This window comes from Pseudorca crassidens, chromosome 13 (genome assembly GCF_039906515.1).
Source record: "Pseudorca crassidens isolate mPseCra1 chromosome 13, mPseCra1.hap1, whole genome shotgun sequence".
Taxonomy (NCBI): Eukaryota; Metazoa; Chordata; class Mammalia; order Artiodactyla; family Delphinidae; genus Pseudorca; species Pseudorca crassidens.
The window spans coordinates 21,749,192-21,768,722 of NC_090308.1; the positions used below are offsets into that span (position 1 = coordinate 21,749,192).

Below are 19,531 nucleotides of genomic sequence, written 5' to 3' on the forward strand. Positions count from 1 at the left end.
TTATTGGAGTATAATTGCTTCACAATACTGTGTTAGTTTCTGCTGTACACCAAAGTGAATCAGCCATATGCATACACATGTCCCCATATCCCCTCCCTCTTGAGCCTCCCTCCCACCCTCCCTATCCCACCCCTCTAGGTCATTGCAAAGCGCGGAGCTGATCTCCCTGTGCTGTATTATTTACTTTGTAATCAAAGAATACATTTACGTTAAAGGCTAGCAGTTTGCATTGAAAATGATCTCAGGAGTTAATGTATACCAGTCCATGCCTTCCCCCCATTGGCAGCAATATATATTCCTACATAGCCTAGTTAATGTTGCCCCTTTACTTTTTTTCTTTCTTTCTCAAAATTTCTTTTGTCCAGTTTGGAGACACAATGACCTTGACTTTTCCATAGTTGTAATCATAGGTGCTTATTGAGAGGTAACTGCCGTCTGAGAGCCATTTGATAACATTTAGTCTAACAGAACTCTAAGACAAGGACTTTGAATCACCTGCTTCTTTTTTTCAGCCCATGTTTATTTTCTGTGACTGCCATAACAAATCACCACAAACTCTGTGGTTTAAAACAACAAAAATTAATTTCCTTACCATTCTGGAGGTCAAAAGTCCAATACATGTCTCACTGGGGTAAAGCCAATGTGTCTGCAGGGCTGTGTTCCTTCTGGCAGCTCTAGGGGAGGAGTTGTCTTGCCTTTTCCAGCTTGTGGAGACTGTCTGCATTCCTTGGCTTGTGGCCCCTTTCTCCATCTTCAAAGCCAGCAGTGTCTCATCTTTCTTACCCTGTTTCTCTCTCTGATCGTAACTGGGGAAGGTTCTCCGCTTTTAAGACCGATGTGACTAGGTTGAACCCACCTGTGTAATTCAGGATCCTCTCTCCACCTCAAGATCCATTCCATAATCGAAAGTCCTCTGTGCCAGGTAAGGTAACATATTCACAGGTTTCAGGGATGAGAATGTGAACGTCTTTGGGGGTGGGGGGCAATTATTATTCTGCCTACCTTGAACAAAAAAGAGAATTATCATTTATTTTGGCAGAAATTATACACGGAACTTCTAAATGCTGTCTGCAGCTAGCTCTCAGGTAGATCAGTCTTCCGCTACAGGAGAGTCTGGAGGCGGCTTGTTAGACTCCTACAGTAAGTAGGTCCTTGATTGAATACTGTGGACAGAGAGAGTGTGGCCTTCGTGTGTCACGCCCTTTCATTACCCGGCAGGAAACGGGGCTCCCCTTCATACTCAGGACGTTATCAAGCACACGAAATCGCTCCTAAGGATCCTGGAGAGAGTGAGAGAGTGTGAATGATTTGGGAAAGGTCTGGAGAGTGGGGTTTTACCTTGGGAGTCCCTGGACAGTCTGGGCAGGGAAGGAAGTTCAAGCTGCCTCAGAGATGGCCTCTCCTGAGAGCCATGAGTGTGCCAGAATGGATGAATACCTCGTGTCTGGCAATCTGAGAGTGATGATACCAGAAACAGGACACTGTAGCTCTGATTGGATTAAAGAACTTGTAGGCAGCTACAGAAGCTCCAGAGAGGGTTAGAGAGGGTGAAAAACACCCCCCACCGGGGAGGGTGGCCATGTGTGATGGTGCCAGGGTGGCTGCGTCGGTCTCGGGGAGGCTGGTGTAATAGACCCTTCTCCTCTGAGCTGGAGGGGCCGAGAGTGAGCTTCCGGGCCCAGAGGTGAATATTCTCTTTGTGAAAAGTAAACTGAGTGTGTTTCAAGATTCGTCCTGTGCTCGTTTCACCTGCACACCTTCTCATGCTGCAGATGAGGGAGCTGAAGAGCAGAGACAGAGCTAGGGGTGAGGAAAGGAGAAGTCGAAGGGTGATGGGCTTTCTGCAGTAGTTCGGGTGAGTTCAGGGCCATTCTCTCTCCAATCACTTACTGGAACAGAGAACATTTCCAGGAGCTGGTAGAGTTTGGACTGAGTCTGGAGGGAGGGAGGAGAACAGTAATGACAATGATGAAGACGCTATGATTGAAAACAGAGTACAGAGAAGTGAAGCAGAAATCGCAACCTCTCATCTTGGAAAAGTAGAGGCAGCTTCACTGTCAGAGAGGGTCTTTACTGGCCGTGGCTTTTTATGTCTACTGAAATTATTAGAGCTAAACTGATGAACGGAGATATGAAGCAGCTGCTGATAGGCTGTGATATGAAGTGCTGTGACCGTTTAATGCACATTTGTTAAGAAGTACCCTAGGGTGTCGGATGGTGTCTGAGCCACGGGGTCACAAAAGACCATAAGGGAATTGGAATAGAGAAGTTCATTACTCACAGGCCTTGGAGGAGTACATGACGTGCCTCCAGGGGCCACAGGGGGAGGTCAAGGCCAGGCGTGGGTAGACAGCCGCCAGGACCTGGGGCACATGCCTTTATCAGGGTCCAAGGGTGGAATGCTTTGAGGTTCCCAGGCTAAGCCTGGATTGGTCAATTCAATCTAAAAAGATCAGGGTTTTTGTAAGCTTTTCGGGGCTCTTACCTAAGGGTCACGCAAGAAGAAGGCCCTGGGAGATGGGGGAGATTGTTTATCACAAGGGTGACTGGGGGAGTCATGTCAGGGACTTTCATTTACTTGTGACTCTGAGGGCTATTGTCTAGGGTGTGCCGGGGGAGGGGCTAGTGTCAGTTGAAGGTCCCTGCAGGCCACTTGTCCATACAAAAGGATGCCAAGGCAGCAATATTATGAAGTAGTTTAGTTAAACTCTCAACATGAAGGCTATTGAAAGAGGATTGGATCAGGAAGACCACACTTTGTGCCTTTGGGGAGATGCATTATAACAGACATGCAATTATCATTATTTTTGTTGTTGTTGTCTTTACAGCAGTCACAATTCATGGGGTACCTGCATCATTCCAGGCACTGTGGTGAAGTCCATAGGCTTTGAATGCAAACAGCCTGGACTCAAATCTCAGTACTGCCACTTTTTAATAGTATGATATTGAGCAACCTCTCCAAACCTCACCTTCCTCAACTGAAAAATGGGAATAATATGAGGTCGATCTTGTAGAGTCATTGTCATGATTAAATGAGCTGATGTATTTAAAATGGTCGGTACAATGCCTGACTCTTCGCATTCAATAACTTTCGCGCCTTTTTTTTGTGTGTTATTTAGTATGTAAATATTTTACAGATTTACCTTCATTAGAATGTTATCATATATGAACATCTTAGGGTGAATGGGTTTTTCAGACCAGTTCTCACCTGCCAGGGCTCTGATAAAAAGGAATGTAATAGGAAAATTTGATGATGGGTAAGGACATGGAGAGACAGATCCCAAGTAGGTGACTCTAATTAGGAGTGCCCCATGATGGGCCCTGGGGATCCTGGGGGCTGTACTATGAGACACTGAATACTTTGGGGTGCAGAACAGAGTCCATTGTGCTCTTGTGCCTAGTCTAGGTGTTAAGTGTACTAAGCGTATAACAGAGATTGATGTCTATAACTTAGCAATATAACGAAGTTCTGGTTTCCAAGGTGTTGAATCTAATTGTGTTTGCTTCTGAAATTAAAAAAAAAATCCCAGTTGAGGACTTCCATTAAATAACTCTACAACTTCTGGCACTCCTCATCTCTAAGATGAAAGCATAGGGGAAAAAGATTTCTAATGTCCCTTTTGTGTCTAACATTCCACGACTCTCAAAGTGAGGGCCAATAGGGCTTCCCTGGTGGCGCAGTGGTTGAGAGTCTGCCTGCCGATGTAGGGGACACGGGTTCATGCCCCGGTCTGGGAGGTGCTGCGGAGTGGCTGGGCCCGTGAGCCATGGCTGCTGAGCCTGTGCGTGCGGAGCCTGTGCTCCGCAATGGGAGAGGCCACAACAGTGAGAGGCCCGTGTATCGCAAAAAAAAAAAAAAAAAAAAAAGTGAGGGCCAGTATTAGGTATTTCCTTTTATAGGAATTTGCTTTGCCTGGGGAGAGCAAAACCATAGGCCCCAAACATTGTGTAAGTCAGGTCAATTAAGAAGGATTGCTCCTTCAGCTCCGGGTTTGCTTTAGCAAATCTTTAGAGCGGGCTCTTTATTTATAACTATGTAGAGGACCAAAACAAGCTTACATCTGACTAGGGCATGGAGAAGCAAAACACAATTCAGATGCATTCCTAAATCATGTATTTTTCTCATTGACGTACATGACATCACAGAGAGTGCAGCTGCATGGCATAAATTTTTAGGGCTTGATTACAAACAACCTCCGACAGACATCCCTGCGAGAATGATGAGGAAGTTGTCCCTGTGACATAGCTGATCCTTCTCCTCTACAGAACAGGCTAGTGGTTTTAAGGGCAACTATCGGCACCAGTCTTGGCACCTAAGGAATAATATAGGTTGTTTAGGGATGGGTTGAAAATCATTCACCATCAATTCTTTCATATTTTGAGTTTAGTAATTTTTCTAAAAGGCTATCCTGAGCATTTCTCACTTCGACATGTCAAGAGATGCTAAGACTTGGGTTCAGATCTTCAGTAGCATTCTAAGCATCATTACATCCTGTTTATTTGAATGCTTGATGTCAGACTGTCCCCCAACCTGATGCTCCAATACCTTCAGACTCTGTCCTTTCACTTCTGGAACCTTAAACAATGGGCTGTACTATCATTGGGTCATCTACTAGAGGGTCTTAAAATTCACTCTCCCATCTCCCCACAACCCACTCCAAATTTCAGTTGTAAATTTCTTTATACCCCCAGGATGAGGATACATGTTTCTCTTAGACAGGCCTATAGTAACCTGTACTTAACGCCTTTGGAAATACTTCTTCTGTGTGTTAATTTCTTCCTTTTTAGAATAAGCTCCTGGAGGAAAGGAATAGAAGCTGATTCTAATTGTAGAGAAACAAAATATGTTTGTGGAATGATTGAGTGACTATATCTCATCTCCAATATCAAACACTGAAACACATGGAGATGTTTAAGCAATGGCTTGGCCCATAGTGACTCCTACCCTTATCCTTATTCAGCTTCTCAGTCATGGTGGACAATACTACCGTCTCCCTCAATCCTCACAAGAAAACCTCGGAGTAATCATGATTCATTGCTCTGCTTTGTACACATACTTCATGCAGCTGGTTTTTCTTTTTTAACTTCTTGCATATTATGTGAAGACTAACATTTATATATTTAGAAAGTCCGTAACATTCATTTAGACCCTCTCCTCAAGTGGAAATGTGAAACTAAATGATTAAGTTGTAATTAGTCCTCTATAACAAAGACATTTACCTACTTAATGAGTGGTTAATTGTTGGTCCTTTATATTAGGGTAGCCACATGATTTATATTCCAAACCAGGACTGCATTGAGAGTGAAAGAGGGCACTATTAATAACTGCACAGGTCGACAGGGGTAAGCTTGGACTCTACAGGTCACAGTGGGACATATGGTCACCCTATTTATAGATGAAGATGCTGCTGAACTAGCACCAGCAAAGCATGCCCGTGGGACCGTCCTTCCCTAATTGTGATGTGTACATGATGAGCCAGTTATATCTGCTTATCAGGATATCCTTATAGCTGTTAGGACAGTTATGGACAAGGTTGGTTTGTGCCTGGATTTTAATTTATAAATGTGACAGAGAGGCTAACCCTATTGAAAGAAGATTTTTATTACTTATAGTTACAAGGAGAGGCTTACATTTTCCCAGAGGGGGCATGCTATGTCATGCAGGGCCACGTGGGGAAGCACGAGGTTTGCCCCAGGGGCAGATGCAGGATCCAGGGGAAAGCGTGGTCCAGAGCTTTTATTGTGTTTTCCATGGGAAAGGAAAGGCGGGCAGGGGAAACGGCTTAGGACTGGCTAGTTTGAATGATGTTGGTAGGCTCTGGGCTATATGGGTGGGCTCTGTAGTTGTCTGGGTGATTCAGGGCAGGAGAAATATTGGCTTGGTGTGTCAGTTGAAAGAGGTGGTTGGGGGTTTGGACCCAGAATTGATTGGAGGGTCTGTGTTAGGATTTTTGTGCCCTTTGCAAAATCTGTATCCCAAGGGAGATGTAAACAACTTTGGCAATTCGTTCGACCCTAGGATGAATGAATGCCAATTTATTAATGAATGCCTCTGAGAAACTCACGGTCTCAGTAGAGACTGAAACCTCAAACTTCACATCAGTAGCTTGAAGCTCTAATCCACACAATGAGCTGGCCCATTCTCAGCTTAGTAATAATGGCCCCCTCAGGTGCCTGGGGACACAAACAAAAAGGACAGCATTGAGGGTAGGCTGAAGGTACATCTTTGAAATCAGTGGTTTGAAGTAGACTCCTCTCCAGGTTTTGCAAGAAGATGTAAAAATTTAAACATATTTTACTGCATTTCAAGGAGAATGGTAGCAGATTGGCTTGATTTTAGGTATGATGTGAACGTGAAGTTCTCTTTTTTGGTATCAGGGAGGGATTTACAGTTGAGAACAGGTGGCCCAAACTCAGTGCTGTCCAATGGTGTGGTGAGGAAATGGGGAGTCCATTCAGGGAGGCCATGAAGCTGTCACTCCACAGGCTCTCTTGTGACCCCAACCAAAAGGCCACGGGGATGTTCCCATGTTTATTTTATAGCTGAGGACACTGAGAGGGGTTGAGGAAGTGTCCTAAGTACTTCAGCTTTTAAGATGCAGAACTGATAATAGAATGTAAGTTTGTCCAACTTCCCCAGATTCAACTGGGAGCTCCCTTATGAGGGAAAAACAGAGATCCTTTCTGCACAAGCCTGCTCTCTCCTGGTTTAAACCAGGGTTTAAAACCTGTGCCTTTGGAACGGGCAGCCCTTGCTCCTCGGGTTCCAGCCTGGAGCAGGCTTCTGCATATCTCCCAGCGTGTTGCCATTTATGGATTTGGGCAAAATAACAGAACTGCAAAGCTTCAGACTCCCAGACTTCTTTTTTTTTTTTTTTTCCCTTTTCTTCCACACCGAGCTTCCTGTTTCTATGGCAATGAATAGGATGTTTTGTACCAAGAAACACTTTAAATGCCACTGGGGGAAGGTAAGAACCCCACATAGCTCTCTACAGAGCAGAAAGGTGAAATGAGATGCTAAGAAGAGCTGAGAAGCGGAAAAGCTGGAATAGAGGAGGGAGGAGGGAGGGAAAGAAGCATCTGCTGAGAAAGAAAACTAAAACCTAGGCAGCAACATGGCAGGCAAGAGCCAGGCCCCTCAGAGCGGCAGCTGTCAGTACAGGAGCATCAATGAGCACTTGGAAATCCATGCGGACATCATGAGAACCCCAGGGGTCGGGGTGTCAGGCAGTCTTCACCTAGCAGCGGGGGGCAGAGATCAGGGAGGCATCTCTAGATACGCTCACTACACAGGACCCACTGCCAGGTGGCTTCCTGTGTAACCTGTAAGGTAAAGAGGCTCAAATGTTCTACCTTGCAAATGCTCACTCGACACACACAGGCTGGTACAAGGCCACTGAAATCAAGCTCTTCCACCTACGAGGTGAGAACCAGGATTTCTGGTTCTAACCAGATGCCCCGGGATGGACTCTGGAAGGCTCTGCCATCTTTCTTTCTTTTCCTGCCTTCTCTGGTTGTTTGGTTGTTTGGGTGGGATTGCTTACAATCCGTGTACCACACATGCTTACAAGAAGGCAGGTGTTTAAAGTAACATAAAATACAAGGGATACAAAAGAGAACCTGGAAAATTAAAGTGGTAATGGGGAAAATTTCTTTCCCTCTTTCCCCTGTCCGACTTTCCCCAACTGATATGCAAAAATATATGACCAAATCCACATCCAGAAGGGAAACACCGTAGAACAATGTAAATTTTCACCTGGTAGAGCTGTAAGTGGCATATCAAGTAGTTCTCACTTTGGGTTTTACTAATTCCTCCACTAGAGCCAATCCAAACATAATCAAACTTCATCTAGCTTGAAGTTTCTGTTAGACAAGTTTTTAAGAGCTATAAGCTGGAATTAAAGGCACAGTAACAGCAAGACCCAATCAGAGGGCAGCCTCAAAATAGCCCTGGTCCCCATGGAAGGCCAAGGCAGATGTATTTGTCCAGCTGCTGGATGCAGAAGGCCTCTCACTCACCAGAGGTCCGTAAAAGGCTCACCTACAGCTGCTTGTGAAATTGGTTCCTTGTAAATGAAAGTTGACCGGGAGTCACATGAGCCAATGGCAGCTGGACAGGGAGGGCCAGGGTGCCAAACGGAGCAGGAAGTGGCCAGGGGCCAGGGTAAACAGCGAAGGGCAGGAGCTGAGGTGAGTATCTGTCCCAGGATAGTTCAGCGAGGTCCTGCTTTCCAAGGGTTTGGCCAGGGCCACCTGGTTTATTTTCAGTTCATCTGGGTATGCCCTCATTGACTATGGGAGCCTCACATTTGCATGTCTGCTTTAGGAGACCCTAACAAGTACACATAATAAAATGTTAATTTATGCCTTCTGCTAGGGTTGGAATTGAGTGTGGCTCGATGCAAACTGCAAAACAGAACAAATCTAGAAATTCTGGCAGGCAGAAGAGTAGGGCGGAGGGAGGACGTGCTCCTCTGAGCTGTGGAAAGGAGGCTAAGAGGAAACTTCCGGCGTCAAGCTCCCTTCAGACCCCAGACAGGGGCTTTCTCCAGCAGCTGGGCTCAGTTTCCCCAGCACAGCTGAGCGATGGCCTTTCTGTCTTGAGAGCCCCGAGCCACACACTGTAATAGTGACCAGTACTGGGCACAGGGTAGGGCCTTCGTAAATATTGGGGGAATCGATTAATAATACTGGGAATGTTCTGAAGATGAGCTCTTCCTCCCACGTTTGCAAATTATCAGGTCTTGTTTACCTCTTTAAGAACTCCACACCCATCTCCACCTTAAAGGAGAAAGCCAGCACACGTGATGTTCTGAGTTATTCTAAAAAGCAATCCGCTGTGGGTCTCTGAATTCTACTAACCCTAGACCAGTGCACACTGCCTCAGGCAGTCTTGTGTAAACAACTCTTTCTATTCAGCTGTGCCCAGACCACCCTATGCTGGTGCTACCCCCATGGCCGACACTCCTGTGTGTCCTAAATTTGTCCCGTTAGCAGGAGTAAGACAGAAATCCCTTATAGCTATCCCCCTTTCCCCCATTCGTAGGAACATAAAGCTGATATCGTTCCAGGATTAAAATACGCCAGCAGAATTCTGGTTGGTCTCTGTAAACCCTTTTGGGGTTCCTGCCCAGCCCGTGACTCTGCATTTCCCTGAAGCTCAAGTAACCGTTTATTCACCAGGAACCCTCGACCTCCATCAGAGATTGCATCAGAGTTCCAAGCTGGACAATCATAGTCTTTCTCTTAGGAATTTGGAATTAAAGAGAGCTCGTTAGCATCTAGGTTTGGCTCAGACGCACATTTTGGAGCAATGGTGGTCATCTGCGGGGAGAATTGGAACAAGTCAGTCTTGGGAGGCGGGGGAGGAAATGCAAATATGCAGAGTAAAGCAGAGTCAAAAGAAGCCTGCTTACACTGCCTTCCACTGGGTTCTGAAGGTGACTTTGGGTCTTTAAATTCCTATTGATCGATCAGCCTACCACCACTGCTTTCTGATACATGTATACAAAAAGACTTTAAAAAGACAGTAACAAGTTGCACCATAGACATCTGTGGCTCTAATCTACGCTGCAATTCCTAACCCTAACCTTACCCTTTTTCATCATATCTTGACTCTAAGACTCGACTCAAAGTCAGGGCGAAGTTCCCAATTGCCTATGTTACCATGACAACGACCCTTTATCTAGCTCTCGGTGAACCCCCTGCCTGCCCATCCCAAATGATTTCCCCCTGCCACTGCAACGTGCAGCTTTGCTTGAGTCTCGGCATTTTTTCACACTTCTCTGAACACACTCCTTCCTCTGTTTCCACTGGGATTGCTCGCTAGGCTTAGAATGGGTTTCCCTCTCTCTGTGGCCATACAGATACATCTAGATCGGATACTGGACGCTTTTGTTTTTTTTTGTTTTTGTTCTTGGCAAATGTAATGGTTTCTACTTGCTGACTTATGGAAACAAATTTTGGTGATGAAAAAATTGACAATAGCTGGGGCGCAGCACCTATAGGCACTTGGCTTTCACGTGCCTGGCACGGTATCTGGTCCCTGCTAATATCTGTATGGTAATAAAAGAATTACCCAATTAAAAAAATAGAGGAAATGAATGAGCTAAAAGGAGTGGTTGCTTGTGTCCTTGGCTTATCCAGGGATCCCGATTCTCCTCCAGCACGGGAAGACGTGACGGGTCTCCAGCCCCTGGGAAGTTAACTGGGCAGTGCCATTGTCCTCCTAGGGGTAAAGGGGTGAAGAGGTTTGAGGATGAACACACAGTATATAACACTTCATCTAACTTCTTTTTCTGTTTGATGTCAATAAACTACATCATGAAATGAAAGCCCGTGTGATGGGGGGAAAGACCCATGAATGGTTGCTTAACCATCTGATGAAAATATAACCAAGGAACTTATAGAGATGCCCTGTTCTCTTGCTCAGAGACCCAACAGGTGAACATAAATGCTTCTTTCACACAGAGCACAGTTGAGGACTGAGCATTTCAGGACACATGGGGCTCTGCCATGAGTGTGGGTCACACAATATTTCATAATATTCATGATGATATTTATGATGAGAAGCCTGAGGAAGCTAGTTCTGAGTTTCTAACTGTATGCGAAAGAAGCCTGCTCTGTGTCACAGGTATGCCTAAGTCTACCATTGTGATCCACCTGCGTTCACTGAGTGTAACCTGGGTGTACCGTTTAGCCCTGGGTCTTATTTTATTTTTTTATGTTTCTTTCTTCATCATATTCTTTTTCTTCTATGAGAAACACTCTTTGGTAATATCTGCAGGAATGGCAAAAAAGACTTTTTATTGTGAGATAGAGTTGTCTCCTGCGTATGCAACATAAGGGATGGTAATAATTTTTTTTAATGGCCACACATATGGAAAAGGTCCCTCATTGCTTTACACTCTCCACTGGATTTCTCCTCTACTCCTTCTGGCTTCCTGTTGTTCCCTGCCAAAAAGATGTTTTTCTGTCATTCTTTGAAGCCATTTAAATTTTACTTTGGAGTGGACTCCAATTTGTTGAAGTGTGGCACACTGATCCAAATCATCATAATTTTTAAGGTTTGAAATAGAGCCGATTAGGAAAAAACACAGTTAAATAATTGTTTAAAGGATCCCACCAGGAGGAAAACTTTTAGGAGGTGGAAAACCCATATAACACTGAAAATTTACAATCATTTCCAAAATGCATTTGTGAGTCGCTGGCTGCCAAAATGCTGAGGGCACTGTGTATAAGCGATAAACATCGTGGACTCAGTAAATGATCTCTACTAGAGACTTTCTAAAAGAAAACCCCAGAGAATAATGGGTTCCACTGGAGAAAAGGGAAGTCCTTTTAAAAGAATGAAGCATTACATTTTCTAATTAGGTTTCAGGCCAAAGGCTGAGTAACTTAGTGGGGAATCCAGAGTCATCCCTGGATTTCTCATCCTCACACCACTTAGCTACTTTCTCTCTGGAAGTCTCTAACATTGTTAAATGAAAGAACAAAGTAGAGCAGGAGTTTTGAAAAATTGGATTATAAAAGACTGTGGCCTTCTGAACTATTTGAAACCTGGGACTCTGAAGAGAGGAGGGTGTGTGTCCAAAAGTCTCAAGACTGTACACACGAGAAAACAAGAAACTCATTAGAAAAGAAAGTGGCAGTATGCCCTGTAGTCCTCTGACCTGTCCTTGTGTTTAAACCTTTTCTTCTCTGGGTCCCCTATTCCAGGCAGGATGCCCCAGAGGCGCTCCTCCAGGTGGGGAGGTCACCGTGTGCCTATCCTGTGGTAAAGAGGACAGAGCAGCCCCGGTGGAGGACAGGCCTGGTTTGTGGGTGTAGGGGAGGTTTCTAGTAGCTCTTTTCATTCTTCCAAGTCATGACATTGGAAAACCAATTCTGAAGAAAGGGGACAGTAGCTGATTCAAATCACTGTGGAGAAGATGGCCAAGAAAATTCGGAATCTTCGTCCTCATGCACCCCCTAGTGTAGGATGAAAGGTAGTTCCTTGGTTACTGGGCTGCAGCTGAAAATCCTTCAAGCCATTCTCAATCACCCCCTTTGATAAATAGGACGTATTAAGGGGAAATAAATGAGAAATAGAGTCCAGTAATGAGTTAAATTTGCAACTGCAACAATTGCAGACTGCAAATTAATAAACATTTAAAGGAAGCAAGCAGCTTTGATATACTCAGGACTCAAATGTGAAGAAAGTGGGCAGACTCTCCATTGTTTAGACCAGCTTCTCAAATGTTAATGTGCATGTGGGTCACCCAAAGATCTAGCTAAAATTTTTGATTTGGTAGTTCTGGGTGGAGCCCTCAATTCTGCATCTTTAACAAGCTCCAAGTGGTATAGAGGATGCTGGTCCACAGACTACACTTTGCTAGCACTTCAAATAGCATGCAGGGCTGGTTTGTCCCCTCTGATTGGCCTGTGTGTTTTATAGTATTCTGAAGTTCTGCTAGAGCTGCCGTCTCCACCAACACTCCAACCAGCCCTGCTAGCACACTGCAATGATTCCCTCATTCATTCGGTGGCACTGTAAATTTGTCAGCTCAGAGATAATTCTTTTTTATTTTCTGAACTTAAATAATATTTACCAATTTGCATTTAACTGTTTGTAACGCTGGATTGTTAATGACTACATGTTACCGTGTGATCTCATGATTTATGAGTTGGTTTTGTTTTCCCAGCTAAGTTGTCTGCTCATAAGAATAGGGGCTGTCATACCACTTTGTTTCTTCCATGGGGACATGCACAGTGCAGGGCATATAAGAGACAATGATAAAATTTGTTGATTCCTACTGTCAGCTTAGTGTGTGTGTATGTGTGTGTGTGTGTGTGTGTGTGTGTGTGTGTGTGTGTGTGTGTGTTTTGCGGTACACGGGCCTCTCACTATTGTGGCCTCTTCCGCTGTGGAGCACAGGCTCCGGCCGCGCAGGCTCAGCGGCCATGGCTCACGGGCCCAGCCGCTCTGCGGCATGTGGGATCCTCCCTGACCGGGGCACGAACTCGCGGCCCCTGCATTGGCAGGTGGACTCTCAACCACGGCGCCACCAGGGAAGCCCCCTACTGTCAGCTTTGATATGAAAAAAATTCAGATCTCTTTCCTAAGACTGAATTTTGATTCTTAGGTGGCAGAGAGAGGAAGAGTTGGGAAGGCACCAGGTTACTGTAAGAAGTGAACAGAGGATGCTGGGGAAATTTTGGACCTCTTCTAGCAATCAAGATAAATATATCCTGGACCTCAACACTTCTCCTAAGGCTTTCCTTAGAGTTAGGTGGCTTGTTTTGAATTCTGTTTAGGTTTGTACTTAAGATGACATATGTAAAAATGTTCAGATATCCTGAGCAGAGGAAACAACAAAAAATAGATTTGAAAACAGTACACATGACATGACTGAGGAAAAAGTTAAGTGCTTTGAAGAAATATAAGATGAGATTTTCAAGTCAGGAGAAAGATATTGTATAAATAGGATAAATAACTCTTCTCTATTTTCATTGTGAAAGATGAGAGAAGGGCTACAATGCCACAGGCTTGAGTACAAGCTATACTCTCATGCTTGAGAAATGAACAGATTAGGTGGCTTCACATACCATAGGGCTGGGTGTTTTTAAGACAGAAATGTCTCACACTTTCCAGAGCAGACCATGCTGAAATGGGCAACAAGATAAGATGTGAGTTCCTGGCCATAGGCAATCACTGAGCTGTCCTTGTTGCCTAAAGACTTTTTAATTCTGCCTGTCTGGGCTAGGAAAGATGACTTCTGAGTTCCCTGACAAATCTGAGAGTCAGAGAGTTTTAAAAATAATTAACACCTATTATTAATGACTATGTATTATACTGATTGATAATTATAATAGTTATTCATAATTATTTTGTGCAATAGACTTTCAGAATCTAAAGGCTCCCTAGAGGCCAATAGAAGCAATAGACATCTTTTTTCTATAGCAGCGTCTCTCCTTACGTACCCCTGAGAGCTACAACATCTATAGGTTCTGCTCAAACACCTCCAGCTAAAAGGAACTCCCTGTGTGCCAAGACAATCATTTCTGTGGGACAGTATTTTTCTGTCATTAGAAAAATAACTCATCTTCGCTGTAATAATTTTATAAAACAAAAGAGAAAAGCACAAAATGTAATTTAAAAATATCTATAATACTATCACCCAGAGAAAACCACTATTAACCTTTTGATGTATATGCCCAGGTGTGTGTGTGTGTGTGCGCACGCGTGTGTGCACATGTGTATACTTTCATTTTGAAAAAATCATACTACCCATATTTTAGAACCAGCTTTTATCATCCTTTGTCATTAGTATTTTTCCATAACGTCAGTTTCAGAGGCTGAATAAGCATATGTATATATATTTTTAATAGCTATAATTACTAAAATTTTTTTTCTTTCTATCAAGTTGAAACTTACCTCTTTATAATTTATATACATTTGTCCTTTCTCTGCCCTCCAGAGCTACATGCAATAAAAAGTGTCATCCTTCTTTTCCACACAGCTCTTCAAATATGTGGAGACTGCTTTCAGATCTCCCTGAGTCTTATTTTTGGGTTTCAATCAGCCTCAGGTTTTCAGGCCTCTTTATGGTTCTCAAGCTCCACTATCATGAAAGCTCTCCTCTGGATTAATTTCAGTATGTCGTTTTGCCCAAAATTGGATACAGTATTTCAGGGAAGATTAAAAGATGACTATCACCTCCTTTTTTTGGTGGAATTTGGAATATTTGTATGTAGCCAGTGTCCTGTTCACTTTTTGAAGTCTCGACTCGTTGTTGACCTACTGTCTTCCATGTCTTACTCTCATACCTGCTGCTCTTGAGTTATCACAATCTCCACCACCACCCTGCTACATCTTCTAATCATGCACTCAGGTTGCTCTTAGCCTGAATGCATAACTTTTTGTATATTCTTTCATTAATCCAACACATACTCATTGAACACTTGTTATGTGCCAGGAACTGCTGGGGTACTAGGGATACAATGGCGTTCTCTGCCCGTCAACAGACTTAGCAATCTGTAATAAAGAAAGGGACAGAGCAAGATGCTACAGAAGCACACAGGAGTCCTTACATGGTCCAAGCCTTGGGTAAGACATTGCTGAAGAAATATGATTTAGGTGAAGACCTGAAGGAAGATTGAGATTCATTCTTGTGAGATTCAGCCCATTTTCCCAGCCCACAGAGATAATTCTGGATCTCAATTTAATTATATTTTTCTTTTTTTTTTTTTGGTGAAGGATAAAAATGGCACCTACATCATCGTATGAATTGTCAAGAAATGGTAAACGTAAGAGAGCCCAGGACAGGTTTTTGTGACACCATAGACCTTTCCCCAGACTTTTCCAGATCTATCTAATTGTGTTTTGCATTAAGAAACTTTTCTCAATGAATCTATTTGCAGTGGGTAAAGAATACGGTTAATATGAATTTACTTAATTTTTCACTTTAGGATTCCTTGCTTAAATCGCTAATGTGTTCAGCCTCCAAAGGCTTGTTTTGGATGGAGTGTGGACATGACATTTCACACAAGCTCCTGATGCTCTGGAAGTGAGCTGTTGATCGCGAGCTCTGGCTTATGAAGCAAATGTCTGCCATTAAAGCTTCTTGGCTCCTTGCGTGGCGTTCCTAGAAGTTGCTCTCAGCTGGATGATGAGCATATGTTAAACTGTGTTTTCCTTCACATACCGCAGGCTTCCTCCATTATTCTTGTCCATGTTTCCATGCTCCTTTTTGCTCTTCTAAATAATCGTGGCTCATCATTCCTCCAAGTCCCACTCTGGCTCTGAAATATCCAAAGGGACCAATTCAGTTCCCAAAGAGTCAAGCATTTGTTTACACCCCAAATACAAACAACTGAGAGACTGTATGAATCTTTCATTTTCCAACCTGTTTGGACATTGAGGAGACACACATTCATCTTTTCTTGTTCTCACTCACCTTGAGCAACTGCCTGGATGGAAAAAATGTAAAGCAATATTTTCTAACAGCAACATTGATTTCTTTTCCTGAATTGTTGCTTCATTTTATCATGTAGATGTGCTTTTGATGCATTGATTGTAAACTCCCAGAAAGACTGGGTGGCTTGCTGTAAAATGTAGTGAGTGCGACCCAGGGCCTGTGGTTACTATCAGTGACCATCTCAATCTCAGGCATGGGCTGGGGACGCAAGAAGGAATCTCTGTCCTTGCAAAGTAAATTGCTGTTGAACATTATATGGCTGATATACTTCTTTGTGTGGAATGGTAATTCTTTTTGAAATTACTTCCAAACTTGGTTTAAATACAGTCTTGCCAAAAAAGCCAGACTGTCCTTCCCCTGTCGGAACTCTGTGCCTTCATTCAGTTAAAGAAGCATTTTTCAGGGACTATCTCTTCTGTTTTGCTGCTGCCATTTGATATTATCTAATGTTTTTCCATGAACTTACTGGAAGATTAGGCTGTTTTCTTTTCGGATTTATGTTGTAATGCCATCATTTATACAAATTCATCGCAGGCCTGTTTTGGGAGTTTTTTAATTTTTAATTTTAGCCATAATGTTACTGAGTTTCTGGGCAGAGAACACCTTTTTTTCTGTCTGGCAGTGAGTCACGGTTTTAACACCTTGAAAGACTTACCAGAGGCTCCTTTCATACACGTGGGTGCACTTTGAAAAAGCATTGGGTTGAACTGGCTGATGCGATATTTAGGGTAGCTCATTGGCAGAGAGCTTAGAGAGCAGAGGTAGAGGGGTATTTTATTGGACATCTCAGGTGAGGTGAAAGTTCGCCTCGATCTCCACTGCCGACTTTGATGACACAAAGAAAGTGTTTCTCCCAGATACCAGGCATGAGGCAGACCCTCAGCAGGAGACAGGAAGACTGTCAGGTTTTCACATTTAGCAAGACATTTTTTTTAATGATACTTTGATGTCATTCTTGGAGCTATCAGACACGTAGGATCACTGAACATTTCTGTGCTCTTCTAAACCTGTGATGTACAAACTAGCAACTATTTTCAGGTCACATTTTTTTAGCACAGGGTGCTACATTTTATTTTCATCTTAGCAATGACTGAGTCCTCTTGCACATTACTGAATGTTTTACTCATTTAGGAAAATAACTCTGGCTGGTCAAAAATACTCATTGAAGTGTTCAAGTGTGATATTTATTGATTCTCTAATATTTCACAAGTGCTCTGTCGAAACATTAGATTAAAGTGCTACGAGCAATTAATAAATTCTTTGCAAAATTTATTTATTCACCCATTTATCTATTCATTATAGAACAAATACTTATTGAAAAGTTGTTCTGTACCTGACATTGACGATATAAAGATGAACAAGACACTGGTTTGCCTTCAGTGAGTTCACAATCTACTGGTACATGCAGGAATGTCAGAAGAAAATTACATTCAGTGTGAAGACTATCACTCTAGAGGGGAAAAGAAGGTGATTGGGGAATCACAGAAAGGGTTCATTTTATTGTTTATAGGGGAGGAGGCAGAGGACCAGGGAGGACTCCGAGAACTAGCTACATGCACACAGCCTTCTGGGAAATGCTAATGTAACTGGTGAGACCACAGTACCCCACCCAGAACAGCAGGCATCAGTTTGACACAGGATCTAATTACGCGCTAACTGTGGGACACAGGGCATTGGTGCTGTGGGACTGCAGGGGAGATGGTGGTCCATGAAGGTGGGAGTCATCATGAAAGCCTCCACGCTGGAGCTTATGTTGAGCATTAAAGACGGTTAGCATTTTGATAGGATTTTCACTTGTATATCTCATATAGGACAATCCAAAACAAGAACACTACCTATTGTAGGGGATGGAGGTACCATATATGTTTCCTGGAGATTATAGAGTATATGATACAAAGCCGATTTCTTCTTAAGTGATAAACCCTCAGGTAGGGTTGGGGGAGTCTACATGCACCACAAACAGATGCCTCCTAAGGTTGAAACTGAACAAATATTTATAGTGAAAGTAACAGAACTGTCACAGTTCTGTTTTGAAGGGAACAAACGTGGGGATACATTGTAAGGAAATGCTGAGAACGGGTCCGTTTCTCAGCAGAAACAAGAAGTAGCCTTTCACAGTTTTACAATTATTTATATGTTTTTGTTGATCACATGAAAAGCACAAGATGGAAATTCAGGAATGTTGAGATGATATATAACTTTCTGGGAAGGGAATTTAAGGATGTCTAGTTCACTGAAGGGGGCAAGGGATGTGATGATAGAGAAATGGAACACGGGCTGCAGTACTCACGGACCATACATCTGCGCCGCAGGTAGTGAACAGATGAAACGAATTAAAATCATGTTTCTACTACTCATTTCAACCCACTTGCATAATTCTGAGCCAACTTCTGAAAGGAGGCTTAGCTGAGCTTCCTCTTCTGTAATTCCTGATAAACGGCGATATGCTGGTTGCATACAGATAACTGAGTTCTGAAGACATGAACTAAAGAAGACAAGAACTAAAGAAGACAAATCCCTGACAGCCAAGAGAGTATAATGGGGACTAAGCTGGGTTAAAGCAATTAAACCAGAAAATCCTTGTGACCAGAAAGTTCATGGTTTTACTCACAGCTGCTATCTTTCTGGGGCCATTGGCTGGTGAGATTCAGGAAGTACCTTGGAGTAATGGCTTCCGCTTAGTGGGGAAGAATTCTTTAGGCAGAGCTCGTTCAGATGTTCTTTTCTCTCCAAAAGTCAGGGTGATCTGTCAAAGCCCTTCTATGGCTTGGGACAAAGAAGAGAAGGTATTCTGTAGCAGGCAAGTGGCAGCAATCCCTCCCAAGCTGTAGAGTGGGCCCTGGAGACGAGCCATGCTTTCCACAGTTCTTGAATTTGCATGAGTCTATGCATTCACAAGTAGGAATCGAAATAGCTAGAGTTATATAAAGACAACTGATGCAGACTCTGAACTTTAATGTGTGAATATCGTGAAATCAGAGAAGACACTAAGAATTCTCCAAATCAGTCTATAAAGAAGGTCACATACAGACTGGTACAGAATATTAGGAGGATTTTTGCCCTGTTCTGAACAAGGCTTACAAAAGGAAGACAAGGACAGGGCAATGATAGAAATACTTGCCTTCCAGGTATCCGGCTAAGTGTTTTATCAATACTTTAGTGAGGAAATTTTGGAGGTAATACAACAAACCACCCTATATCAGTATGTTAGTTGTTGTAACTCAGAATTTTTCAGCATAATATTAATAAATTATATATTTTATGTTTATAACATCAGTTCACGATCTATCTATCTGTCTATCTATCTAATTTAAATAAAAGTAATCCTATCTGAACCAGCTACAGAAAGATATTCTAACTAGGTGGGTCCACCTGATATTGGCAAAGACAATAAACAGCAGACTTCACTAAATGGTTCCCGAACAAGGCAAGTTCCTCACTGGGTGTGCCAGATGGACGGCTACAGGTTTATGCTTGTTACATAGATCCATGGAATGTTTGAGAGCTGGAACAGACCCCAAGTCCAATGCCCTTCTTTGTATAGGCAAAGATGCTGCAGGCCAAGGGGACTT

At 43.2% G+C, this 19,531-nt stretch overlaps 2 long non-coding RNA genes across 3 annotated transcripts in view; one reads left to right on the forward strand and one right to left on the reverse strand.

The window, feature by feature from the left end:
• The first annotated feature begins 809 nt into the window (after positions 1-809).
• LOC137204954 (uncharacterized) overlaps positions 810-19,531 on the forward strand; it is a 128,448-nt gene continuing 109,726 nt past the window's right edge. Inside the window, exon 1 of the long non-coding RNA XR_010933926.1 lies at positions 810-922. This is a non-coding gene — a long non-coding RNA (uncharacterized lncRNA). The remainder of the gene's footprint in view (positions 923-19,531) is intronic.
• On the reverse strand, positions 15,203-18,786 carry LOC137204953 (uncharacterized). Of its 2 annotated transcripts, XR_010933925.1 has the most exons (3): positions 18,571-18,786; positions 17,293-17,409; positions 15,203-15,783 (listed from the first exon to the last, which is right to left on the reverse strand). It is a non-coding gene; the product is annotated as an uncharacterized lncRNA (long non-coding RNA). The 2 variants fall into 2 exon arrangements; XR_010933924.1 differs by having other exon boundaries at positions 17,293-18,786.